The 12,894-nt window shown below is 38.6% G+C and overlaps 1 protein-coding gene across 10 annotated transcripts in view; it reads right to left on the bottom strand.

Moving 5' to 3' along the window:
• Positions 1-12,894, bottom strand: part of Rnf38 (ring finger protein 38) — a 70,967-nt gene that overhangs the window by 27,778 nt on the left and 30,295 nt on the right. For 3 of the 10 annotated variants that reach the window (XM_035439895.1, XM_035439899.1, XM_027403204.2), the window contains exon 2: positions 5,092-5,241. The exons of 6 other annotated variants lie outside the window; for them this stretch is intronic. The gene's annotated coding sequence lies outside the window, so the exon portion shown is untranslated. The remainder of the gene's footprint in view (positions 1-5,091; positions 5,242-12,894) is intronic. One more of the 10 variants, XM_035439898.1, reaches the window with a different exon arrangement.

The raw sequence follows: 12,894 nt of genomic DNA, 5'->3' as shown, positions 1-12,894 counted from the left end.
CATACCCCGGGAACAACAAACTCACTCAATTTTATCTATTTTACATAAATGTGAGAGTTGCAGAAAAGTAATACAGTAATACAGAAGAGTAATTTTCCAGTAAAGGGTAACTTATTTACTTATTATTTTGTTTTACATTTTAAGATGGATGGAAACAAAAGCCTGGGAAAGTAGGAAATTTTCTATTCAGATCACAATACAGTTTACAAAATGACTTCTACAGATTATCTCATTTAATGCTGTACAAGCTCAAGTCAAACTATGCTCAGATATACTTACAATATGTTTTTCTTGGTGAGGCTAACTATCCCTTATTTTTACACATGGTGTATGAAATTATTCTCTTTCACCTAACAGGTTGTATTTTGATGTATAGCTCTGATACTCTTGAATGAAAACAGATTTCATTATATAGCCCTAGTTCTCAAACAGATAATACATAATTACAAAAAGTCAACAATGCACAAAAAAATCTAAAGTTTTACCTTCAAAGCATGAAGTTTTTTTCTTTGCTTTGTTTGCAACTAAAAGGTGTAGTATAAAACAAGCAAAGGTAACAGGAAGCAGGTTGGGGAGATGACTCAGTAGGTTAAACACCTGCCATATGGACCTGAGTTCTATCCACAAAAGCCACATAAGAAGCAAGGCTGATTCCCAGCACTGAGGATGGACATAGAGAAAGTAAGGTCCCTGAAGTTCACTGGCTAGCCAGTGTAACCTACTGTGTTGAGTTCCAGGCCACTGAGACCCAAGTCAAAAGATAAGGGGCAAGGCACTAGAGGACTAAGGTTGACCTCTGCATCAACACAATGAAAACAAGCACAAAGATGACAAAATTAGTAAAGCCTTTTGTTCATTAACACTGGTGATAGGCTAAGGAGACAGCCCAGTCACTAAAGTGTTAGTGTATAAGCCTTAGGACTTGGGTTTGAGCCCCAGAACTACTTTAAGAGGGCAAGTATGGTGCACACATGTGGAATTCCAGTGCCTGGAAGGCAGACACCAGTGGAACTCTGGAGACCCCTGCCAACCTAAGCCTCCTTGTCTCTAGGCTAGTGAAAACTGTTAGAAACAAGAGTAAGGAATCAAAGTACTACTTCCTCTGCTCAATTATTTTATTATAATGAACCATATACCCAACTCCATGCTTGCAATAAAAATAATTATTTTTCACCTAAAGGAGGCTATAGGGGAGTTCTTAGAAACAGAGAGGGAGGGGCTGGAGAGATGGCTCAGGGCTTAAGAGCACTGACTGCTGCTCTTCCAGAGGTCCTGAGTTCAATTCCCAGCAACCACATGGTGGCTCACAACCATCTGTAATGTAATCTAGTGCCCTCTTCTGGCATGCACTGTATACATAATAAATAAATAAATAAATAAATAAATAAATAGAAACAGAGAGGGAAAAGGAAAAAAAAAAGTTGAGCCTGGCAGCAGAGGCAGGACCACCACAAATTCAAGGCTAGTCTGAACAATATAGCAAGTCCTTGTCTCAAAATTTTAACAAAATATAGCCCACCCACCAACCAAACAACAACAACAACAACAAACAACAACAACAAAGAAAGGTAGGACTGGAGAGATGGCTTAGCACTTAAGAGCACAAAATGCTCTTCCAGAGTTTGACTCCCATTACCCAGGTAGGTGGCTCGTAACCCTGTCATAGATCCAGGGGCCATGTACGTACTCACACTCTTGTACACACACAAATAAAATCTTCAAACAAAAACAAAACAAAACAAAACATAGCTTTTAGAAAGAAAGCAAATAAGGTGGTCCTGATGGAAGCCAGAACTGACCACCCAGGCACACATATAGGGTTTTGAGTTGGCCCACCCCAACATCTACCCCTTATCTATGACCTGCTGGAGCACATGAAGGGACTGGGCCTGCAGAACCATAGCCACAGGCTCTCCACGACTGGGGCAACAGCAGGACATCTGAGAAAAGTTCTGGTGAGGGTCCAATACTGATTATGCACCAGAACAAGACAACAATTCATTGCAAGGAACATTTGCAAGTAAAGCTGTTTGGACAAAAGGGTATAGTGCATGATACACTGCAGCTCCCAATATGGAGAGGCAGGAAACATAGAGGGAAATTTATTTTTAAATTTTCTTTTGTTGGGGGGGGCTAAAAGGGTGGGGTAGGACATGAAAGGGCTGGGAAAGAGTGGATTTCAGTGCATGATGTGAAATTCCCAAAGAATCAAAAAAAAAAATTAAGTTAAAAAAAAAGTTACAAAGCAGTTATCTAAGAAAAGCCAAAGAAAGAAAAGAGAACATAGTAAGGGAATGACTCTCTGAGGATTTCCTTCTCATGTGGTAACCAGATTTTATATTTACTTATTTATATTTATTGAAGTGTGAGTTCAAGTCCCTTACAGGTGGAGTTACAAGCATCTGTGTGCTGTCTTCAGTGGGTACTGGATCCAAACTCCACTGCTCACAAGAACAGTAAATGTTCTTAAACACTGAGAATGTTGAGTAATGTCTGCAGCCAGCCAGGTTTTTTAGGGGAGAAGTATAGTTGGAACTAACAAATGACACTCATTTTGACCTGAGAATTAGCTAATCTATCAGTATCTCCTCAGGACTTCCTAACATCAATATACTTTCTCACCCAGAAAAACTACAGGCAGTAACTAAGCAGAGAAAATCTCTGGTCTTCCCTTGGAGAAAACACAGTGAAGGCCTTTCTCTAAAGGTATAGGACAGACTAAATAAGCATGGTAACCAAAGTTATAATGCTTTACTTTTCAATAAACCTTGTTCAAAGTTTTACTTTTCAATAAACCTTGGGGATTAGAGAGTATACCATATGACTAGTTAGAGTGAGTAATGTAACTAGTTAATTTGAGGGTATAACATATGACTACTTAGGGGGTATATCATGATTAATTAGAGACTATAGGATATGACTAGCATGGATAAAACTCTAGGTTCAGTTGCGAACAACTTAAAAAAAAAAACACTAAGTACAGTCAGCTCTAACTTTGTTTTATTTTTAAAATGTGGGTTTAATCTACTGCATTTGTAATTACTAAGTTTAAAGTTAATACTATTAATACCCCAAACCTTTAAGGGAGAACACAGAAAACGAAAAATTACTATTTACTAGTGGCAGTAGTTAAAGTGTATTGTTTAGAGACTTTTTTCTTTTTGGGTAGAAAAGAGCCCTGACTGGCCTGAAACTCACTATGTAGACCGGGCTGCTCTCCAACTCAGAGATCAACCTGTTTTTACCTCCCAAACTGGGATTAAATGCATGTGAGACTATGCCCAACTTTAAGTCAGTTCTTTCCCTTTCTTTTCTTCCTTCCTTTGGGTTTCGTTTGTTTTTTGAGGCAGTGTTTTTTGAGGCTGTCCGGGAACAATATATAGATGAAACGATATGTAGACCAAACAGCATGTGCGTGCATGCGTGCGTGTGTGCGTGTGTAAGTATAGATGAAATCCACCTCCCTCAGCCCGAGGAGTGCTAGGATTAAAGGTGCTTCCTACCAAATCTGCCTTTAAATTTCTAAGTATCGGTCAGCTACCAATAATACAGAACTTCTGTGTACAGATAACCCTGTGTACAGATAAAATGGTAGTCCATATGACATTCAATTCACAGACAACTAGGCCTCCTCAAACAGTTATCTGTTAAATGCTTATAAAATGTGTTTATAGAAATGCATGTAGATATTTAAAGGTAGTATGATACAGAAAACACAACACAGCAAGAATCAGGTGAGTCCCTTGCTCTAACAGTAATTAGATGAACTGTGCATCTTGGTGAGCTTCTTTAAAGCCTATTTCCTTAACTAGAACAAGATTTCTAGTTTATTCTGAGAGTTAAAAATATAACATAATACACAACAGAGAATCCAGAACAAATTCTAAGACAAATACCAGACTAAAGCACCCTGGATCACCTACAGGTATTAACAGAAATAACACATGACAAACTTAATGTATTCCTTTAATACCAGTTTTAGGTGCCAACCTGTCACTTGTAAAGAAAACAAAAAATGAGGGCTGGAGAGATGGCTCAGCAGTTAAGAACAATGACTGCTCTTCCAAAGGTCCTGAGTTCAATTCCCAGCAACCACATGGTGGCTCACAACCATCCATTATGAGATCTGCTGCCCTCTTCTGATGTGCAGACATACATGGAAGCAGAATGTTGTATACATAATAAATTAAATCTTTAAAAAAAAATAAAATTAGTGCTTCTATTGAAAACATTTAGTTTTGGTCATCAACTATGTCAGTACTTTGAACAGGATTTATACACACACGCACGCACGCACGCACACCATTCAAAAGCATTCTGTAAGCCGGGCAGTGGTGGTGCATGCCTTTAATCCCAGCACTCAGAAGGCAGAGGCATATGGTCACTGAGTTCGAGACTAGCCTGGTCTACAAGAGCTAGTTCCAGGACAGCCTCCAAAGCCACAGGGAAACCCTGTCTCGAAAAACCAAAAAGCATTCTGTAGATGTTGCTTATTCTGTAGTTCCAGTAATAATGGTTTGCATTATTAAAGTGTGATTCTCTAGGAGTACAGAGTCAAAGTTCAGAAGCCAGTGACTTATGACTGAAGTAATCTCATTAATCCAATGATGGTTTAAATATGTGTACTAGTTTTCATCTTACATTAAAATTTTTAACATCAAGAGGTACAGAAAGCAAATACCTATGTGCTTGCTCAGAAATATGTATCACTAAAATTCTGGGCACCAAGCGAGTAAGTAATGATGGCTTAAAACACATGCTTTCATTTTTTCCTTTCTTACACACCTCACATATTTTAGTATATTCTATTTTCCTACAGAAACTGAATGATTAGGACAAATGATTAAGACAAAAAAAGATTTTTTAAAAAACAGAATATTAAGTGGTCAAATAATGAACAGTAGCTCAAGAGAAGACATTTTCAGAAAAGTTGTCTAAAAGTTATACTGAAGGCATCCTCTAAGAAGAGCATCTATTCCCACATACAAAAGAAACTAAGAGGCAACTGAGAAGTCTGGTTAAGCTTCCTAGAAACTAGCTAGAATGTGTGACTTCCAGCCCTGTGTAGGGAAAGGGTAAACATATAAGAACCTGGAAGAAAGCTTTGAAGTGAGCATCCTCTTGAAGGGTAGTGTTCTGATCACTTGGGAGAAGAGGGAACAGGCTCTGAAGTCTCACCCTTTCACAAATCACCTTGTTAGGATGGCCAGGCACAGGTGATGAATTGGCCCCGGGAGATATCTGGGAAAAAGAGGGAGAAGAAAAGGATAGTTCATGGCTAGCCACACCAATAAGGAGAATCAAGCCTATGAAGGGCAGTCTGGGTTTTGTAGCATTTGATAATTCTGTCAGCAGAAAGACTAGGGGGGGAAGTAACTTTAAACATCAAAACATACAGGAGGCAGACACTGCCTCTAGCAATGGAGCTTCCCACACAAAACGACTTGAGATAAACGTAGCAGCTCAGGAATTTAAGTTCTTGTTCCTCAAATTTCTACTGATAATCTCTTTCATTGGTATCAACTCTAAAACCCTAATGGTCAGGTTTCATGGTAAGAAGACCTGAGGAAAAAATCACCTAAGGATAGTGATAAAAAAAAAAACAAAACAAAAAAACTCTATTTTTTCCCCTCAGTTTATTTTTACAACTTTAAAACCTTACAAGTGACCATGGTAACAAATATAAGATTTGACAATATTTATGGTAAAATTTCTATACTCTCAGTTGTAAGGCTGCATAACATAACATATAGTAACCTTATGTTTAACTGGGGATAGCATCTCCAGTGTATTCAACAAACTTTAGCTATGTTCATTTAGTATTAGGGAAGCTGAGGCAAGAACATCCCAAGTTCTAAGCAGCCTGAGCTAGAAATCAAGCTCCAGTTCTCAAGGGTGGGTGGGTGTGTGTGGGTGTGGGTGTGTGTGTAAGGAAGGAAGGAAGGAAGGAAGGAAGGAAGGAAGGAAGGAAGGAAGGAAGGAAGGAAGGAAGGAAGGCCCTCAAACAGTAACAAAAGGACTGTGCAGAACAGAAACAATGGAAAACTAGAGGCTTTCCTAAGAAACCAAAGACAAACTCTTAAGCCTGAAAGTACAACTGCTACTTAAAAATGCTAGACTGTGAGTTAAATATCCTTAAACTTCTATGAATATACTTAATCTGTAGCATTTTAGAAGCATGACCATCACTCTTCCACCATGTTGTGGCAATGAAATTCTCCTTGGGGACTCCAAGTTTAAATAAATACTTGCTTGTCCTCACACTAAAAATCATGTCCTTAACACTGTCTGGCTTTTACAGTCATTGCCTCATTCCTTCCCTCAGCATTAGATTTAAGAGTCTCCTTGGTGACAGGCACTAAACAAAAAGAAAGACATGGTCTCCTACCTTCAAGAAGTATATGCTACAAGAGGAGGAGGAAAAGGGGGGAAGAAAGAAAAGAAACAAGTAAATCATTACATAGCAAGTATTTTGATAACAGTAGACACTGAGCACTATGATCTGATAACTGGCAGAGAGCACTGTGGCAAGGAAACTGACAATTTTCAGGGTGGACTACAAGAAGATGCTAGATAGGAAAGCAAAGGCATCATGACACTGAATACTATAAAACGTGCTGCAGTCATCTCTAGACCATGTGTAACTTCATTGTTGGTGTGTCATAAACCTGATACATATTAGTGATAAGAACAAAAATATTGCCAAAGGGGCTGGAGAGATGGCTCAGCGGTTAAGAACAATGACTGCTCTTCCAAAGGTCCTGAGTTCAATTCCCAGCAACCACATGGTGACTCACAACCACCTTGAATGAGATCAGGTGCCCTCTGCTGGCATGCAGGTAGAAGACTTTATGTAATAATAATATAATATATTGCCAAAGGCCCACTACCACCACCCAGAAGTTAAAAGTACTTGTTTACTACACAAAATGCTTTGGATATAGTTTATCTGTGTATTGAAACCACAATGTGCTAATGTTCTTCACCTGTGAGCATGTACTGCTGAATAAAGGAATATTTTTTGTATTCTAAAAGCTAAGACACACACACACAGGCTAAGGAACTAAGCTATAAAGATTTTTTAAAAAATTGCAATGAACTTATTTTAATTAAGAAACAAACACCAACAAGATGATTCAGAGAATAGAGGCCCTTGCCACAAAGCCTGATGACCTGAGTTAGATCCCTAAAACCCATCTGGTGGGTGGGAAAGAGAACCTACTCCCAAAGTTTGTCTTCTGACTTCCACGTGTGTCATGGTTAGAATGTACACCAACACACTACCACCAATAGATAATAAATGTGAAAATAAGCATAAATGTGAAAATAGGCATTGATGAAACAGAAGCAAGTTGCCAACTACACTGATATTTAAATGCTATAAAGCAAACAAATACTAGAACATAACTGATCTGAAAGTAAAACATAGATTTGATTCCCAGCATAGCGAAAGAAAAAAAGTTCAGCCTTGCAAGTAGCTTATGCCTATAGTCATAGCACTCTAGAGGCTGAGATAGGGCTGTTCCAGACAAGTCTTACACAGCAAGAACTGAGCTCAGCACGGAACTGAGCAAGTCCCTTTCTCAAAACAACAACAAAACAAATCCAAAGCAGGTTAGAGGTGTATCTGCCACTCTTGCCATTCAATAAGGAACTTCACAAAGTCTCCCCAAATGAGCTGTTCCTTCTGTCAGATTTGTACTCTACCTATAATTAATTCTCCTAGGCCTTTTATTTCCACAGTAAGTAAACTTTGCAGTGTTCTCCTTTTTAAAAGAAAAATATATGGATGTTTTGTCTGTGGCTGTCTGTGAACCACGTATGTAGTGGCATGTTGTTCCACCAATAGAATTGAAGTAATTTCCTTAGGATGTGGCTTAGGTGTATGGACATGACCCCTTGTAAAGAAGAGGAAGGGCTCACCGAGGCTCTCTCTTGGGTTGTGGTCTCAGCATTCTGAATTGCAGACCCTGCGCCTCCAGGATAGAAGACCAGGGTGGTTATGGTATCATTGTGTGAGTGCTCCACAAATAAGTACTGTGAGGCATGAACCCACATCCAAGATTCCAAGATTAAGCGTCTCATGCTCTACCAACTGAGATAGACTTCCTCTTCCCAGAATTCTCCTGGTCTGGTAGCCCCACCTAAACTTCCTGCCTGGCTACTGGACAATCAAGAGTTTCATTAAACCAATATGAGTAAAAAACCTTATACTATACAAGAGCATTATCCCACATCACACACACATACCAAGTAACCTGGAGGCTAGAAGAGGACACTGGATACCGAAAATTGGAATTACATAAAGTTGTGAGCTGCCATGTGGGTACTAAGAATTGAATTCAAGTCCTTTGCAAGAGCAAACAGTGCTCTTAACTGCAGTGTATTTTAATTAGTCACTTACTGTCAACAACCATGCCTAAACAGTCTTACAAATCACAAGTACAAGTACCTGGCTGGTAAAATAGAAATCAGAGTCAGCTTTATTCTTTGATCCTTTGGAGATTTTTAAGATTTCCATCATCAGGGATAGAGAGATGGCTCAGGGATTAACAGCATTGGCTGCACTTACAGAGGACACTGGTTCAATTTCCAGCACCCTCACAGCAGCTTACAATTGTCCGTAACTCTAGTTCCAAGGAATCTAACACCCTCACACAGACATACATGCAGGCAAAACACCAATGCAGATAAAAAAATAATAGAATTTCATCATAAGTAACAAAAAAGAAACTGGCACTCTTGGCTCCTGTTGTCATAAAAATAGCTTTCATGTATTCTTTTCCTATTTACAATAGTTTCCTTCTGTCAGAAACTAAGTCCTATAATATCTATGATAAAAACCACTGCTGGGCTTGATCAAAACCAGCACAAAACCTCACATTAGTACACAGAAATATTTATTTGTAATATATGATAAGCAAGCTTCCTATATATCACTGTAAATTCTCACTACTCTAATTCTCCCCATTCTACTTGATAGAGCAGATTCCACTGATATGGGGGAGGGGAGCAAAGTGGGAATGCTTTTCAGAGTAATCAAGATTCCAATGGTGGGTTTTAAGTTAGCCAGGAGGTAGATCATCACAAGAGGACCTGAATTAATCAGAAGAAGTTCTAAAAAACGGAACTGAGCCATCCTTGAGAAACTCTCCTGTAGTCTTTTCAAACTAAACTGCAGCACTGTGAGGGAAAGAGACGGGAGCCATAGAGCAGAGGGAACTGAGGACAGCAAGCCTAGGTACTGGAGCAGTTACCAGCTGACAATGAGTAGATGGGGAATACCACATTCTATCCATTTGAGCTCCAGCAGGTAAGATAAGAACAGAAGACCCAGTAGCAACTGCATACCAAGACATCTCATACAAGGTTCTTGCTTGGTTGATTTTTTTTCAAGACAGGGTCTTACTGTGTAGCTCTGGCAGTCCTAGAACTCATAAGTAGACCATGCTAGCCTCGAACTCAGACACCTGTCTGTCTCTGCCTCCCAAAATCTGGGATTAAAGTCCTGTGACACCATGCCTGGCCTTGATACAAGTTAATTTTAAGATAACAGACTTGGTAACTATGATTCCAGGTAGTCTGATATACACAACAGAAAGCTAACATCTGAGTGTACACAACTTAAAAGGAAACGTACAAAACTCAAACTTTCCTTAGGAAAGCATAAACTAAGACATTTTTATAGGGTTAGGATATTATTCAGTGGTAGGGCTTGCATAGCTTGCACAGGAACTTATATTTGGTTCCTCAGAGCTCCCTCCCCAATCCAAGGGTATTTGTATTTAAACAATACAACAATTAAATAAAATCTCAACCTGATAGTAGCTAACTTCATGCCAGGAAATGAAATTGGGCCCTGTGCTGACTAGTTTTTGTCAACTTGACACAAGGTAGAGTCTCATCTAGGGAACCTCAATAGAGAAAATGTACTATAAAATTGGCCTATAGGGTGGGCAAGGTGGCACACACCTTTAATAGAGCAGAAAGATCTGTGATCAAGACCAGCATGCTCGATATAGTGGGTTCAAGGGTAGTAAGAGTTGCACAATGAGACTCAATCGCTAATAAATAAAACAAATATATACATTTCTAAAGGCCTAGGTAAAGCAATTTCTTGATTAATGACTGATGTAGAAGGGTCCTGCAAGATATAAGCAAGCAGTACCATCCCTGGGCAGGAGGTCCAGGATTACAATAAAAAACATGCTGTGTAAGACAGTAAGTAGTGTTTTTCCATATCCTCTACTTCAGTTCTTGCCTCCAGGTTCCTGTCCTAACTTCCCTTCATGATGGACTATAAGATATATATATAAGTCAAATAAACCATTTTCTCCCAAAGTTCTTTTGGTAACGGTGTTTATCACAGAAATAGGAAGCAAACTATCACAGGTCTCTGATCTTTATACATGTACAGCAGGTTTAACTGAATTGATTAAAACCATGCACCTCAGAAAAACCAAACAGGACCTTCAACCTTAGAATCGATTAATTCACTAACCTACCTTGTAATTCAACGAACATGGTGGTGATGCACACCTTTAATCCCAACACCTGGGAGGCAAAAACAGGTGGATCTTTGTAAGCTTGAGGCCAGCCTAGTCTACAAAGTGAGTTCCAGGACAGCCAGGGCTACACAGAGAAACCCTGTCTTGAAAAAAAAAATCAATTAATCAATTAAAAAAAAATCAACTGTTACGTTGTAAAAACTGTTTTAGGCATAATTTCACTGATTTTTTTCCTGGGTGACCCTAATGTTGTACCACAGTCCTAAACTGATACGATTCTGTTGGTCTCTAGCCAGCAAGTGTTAAGTATTACCGATATTTGGCAATTGGAGCCTATGTTCAGGATGCAGCTTGTATCTGCCTCAGAGCTACCCAGGAGACAGGAATAAATCTGCAACTTTACTACAACTTCTTGTTTTTTGATGTTTGTTTACATGTAACTACATGACTAATTCACTGAGTGTAACTGGGAAGTAAGACTAATGTTTACATATACCTACTAAGCACAATGCACTAGTATTTTATGATACTTTCTGTTTAATGGGGCCCATCTCTGTTGGGGTAATTATAACATCAATAATCAACAATTTAATCCTTGTCTTGGAGATTAACACAGTTGTAAGCTATTGTGCTAAAATAATAGGATTTAAGGAGACATTATTCCTTCTAAAATTGTTTCTAATGGTAACTTCCTACTATATTCAGTTTTATTTTTGGTTTTTATTTTCATAAAAATGAATAAGGGAGATTTGGTAGTCTTCTGTGCCCCTCCCCCTTTCCTTTTTCAAAACAGGGATAGCCTTAAACTCACAATCACCCTGCCTCAGATTCCTCAGTAGGGATTAATTAGGATTAAGGATGTATACCCACAATAGTCAGCCAGGTAGAGCAAAATAAAATTTTGTTTTACAAATTAAGTTGCTTGAAACACAAATTCAGTCTCTAGGATTCACATGTGCATTCTGGTACAGATGAGACATATATATAAAATAAATGTTTTTTTTTTAATTACAATATTTTTGTATTGGCAATTTCTTTCCTTAATCACTTTTTATTCCTTGGTGAATTTTATTTTCTGAAATCATTTCAATAAGTTGTTTTATCATAATCACTGATGCATATTAATTGTACAAATTAGGCTTATGGCATTTTTATCTGTGTATAATTATGCTTTATGCTTGCCTTCCCTTCTACTGTGCTGCACCTCTCCACTCTGCTTTCCTTCCCTAATGGTCTCTCTCCAGAGAAAGCACGCCATACTTGTCTCTGTGACTTAACTTGCTTCTTATGATCTTCCCCCCCAGTTCCACCAACTTCCCTGGAAATAAACAAATGTAATAAATTGTAGAATAAAAGGCCAAAACCAAAACAAATACTGAAAATAAAATATGTACTCTGAAGTGAGGGGAGAGGGGTCAAAACTATGGAAACCTGAAATGTTATGTCACAATTGTAGTATGGTGGCACATAACTATAACTGTAGAACTCTGAAGGACCAGAAGTGCAAACAACCTCAGCTACATGGTAAATGAGGCCAGTCTGGTCTGTAAGCAACCCTGCCTCAACAAACAAGTTAAAATAAAATGAAACAAAACAAAAAATTATGGTTAAATATGTGGAACATCATAAATTTGAGATAAATTTTTAGTTTAGAAAACACATATACTATGTTTAGCACTGTGTCACTATTACCTAGAAGTGTGTATCACAAGACACACTCTACTGAGAGAATAATATCCCAAACTAGTCACAAGATTATTATGCATCTGTTTAGAATCAAACAGGATAATAACAACTTGGGGTGCTAGGGAAATGGCCCACTGGGTAGTTCACTTGTCTCACAAGCACGAGGACTTGAGTACCAATCCCCAGAACCCACATAAAGCCTGGCAGACATCTGTAATATCAGTGCTTCTGTGGTGAAATGAGCAGCAGAAACAGGAGACTCCATGAAACCCATCAGCCAGTTAAGCCTGGTGTATGGAACAGGGTGTAAATGACCCTGTCTCAGGATGGAAGTTAAGGATGAATACCTAAGGTGGTCTGCTGAACTCTGCACATTTATATGGGACATTTGTTTTTGAAAAGCCACTAGGCACTGATTGGGTTAAAACTAGCAATAAATAATCTATTTCAGGGAGGGTGATCACTATTGTTCAGCACTGAAATTCATATATTAAGTAAAACTTATTCCCATTCTTGAATTAAGACAAACTAAGTGGATCTAGGTTTTTTGGAAACATTCAAAACCAAGATTGTTTAAAAAAAAAAAAATAGCTGAAGACTGCTCCCTTTCCTTTCCCCAGTCCAGAGTTCCACAGCACAACGATAAGAGGAAAGTGAGACACATCCAACTAAGTAACATGTACAGGCCAGCTGGCAGAAA

This window comes from Cricetulus griseus, chromosome 2 (genome assembly GCF_003668045.3).
Source record: "Cricetulus griseus strain 17A/GY chromosome 2, alternate assembly CriGri-PICRH-1.0, whole genome shotgun sequence".
Lineage (NCBI taxonomy): Eukaryota > Metazoa > Chordata > Mammalia > Rodentia > Cricetidae > Cricetulus > Cricetulus griseus.
Note: the sequence above shows the minus strand (reverse complement) of the source record. Positions and strands in the feature narration are given on the sequence as shown.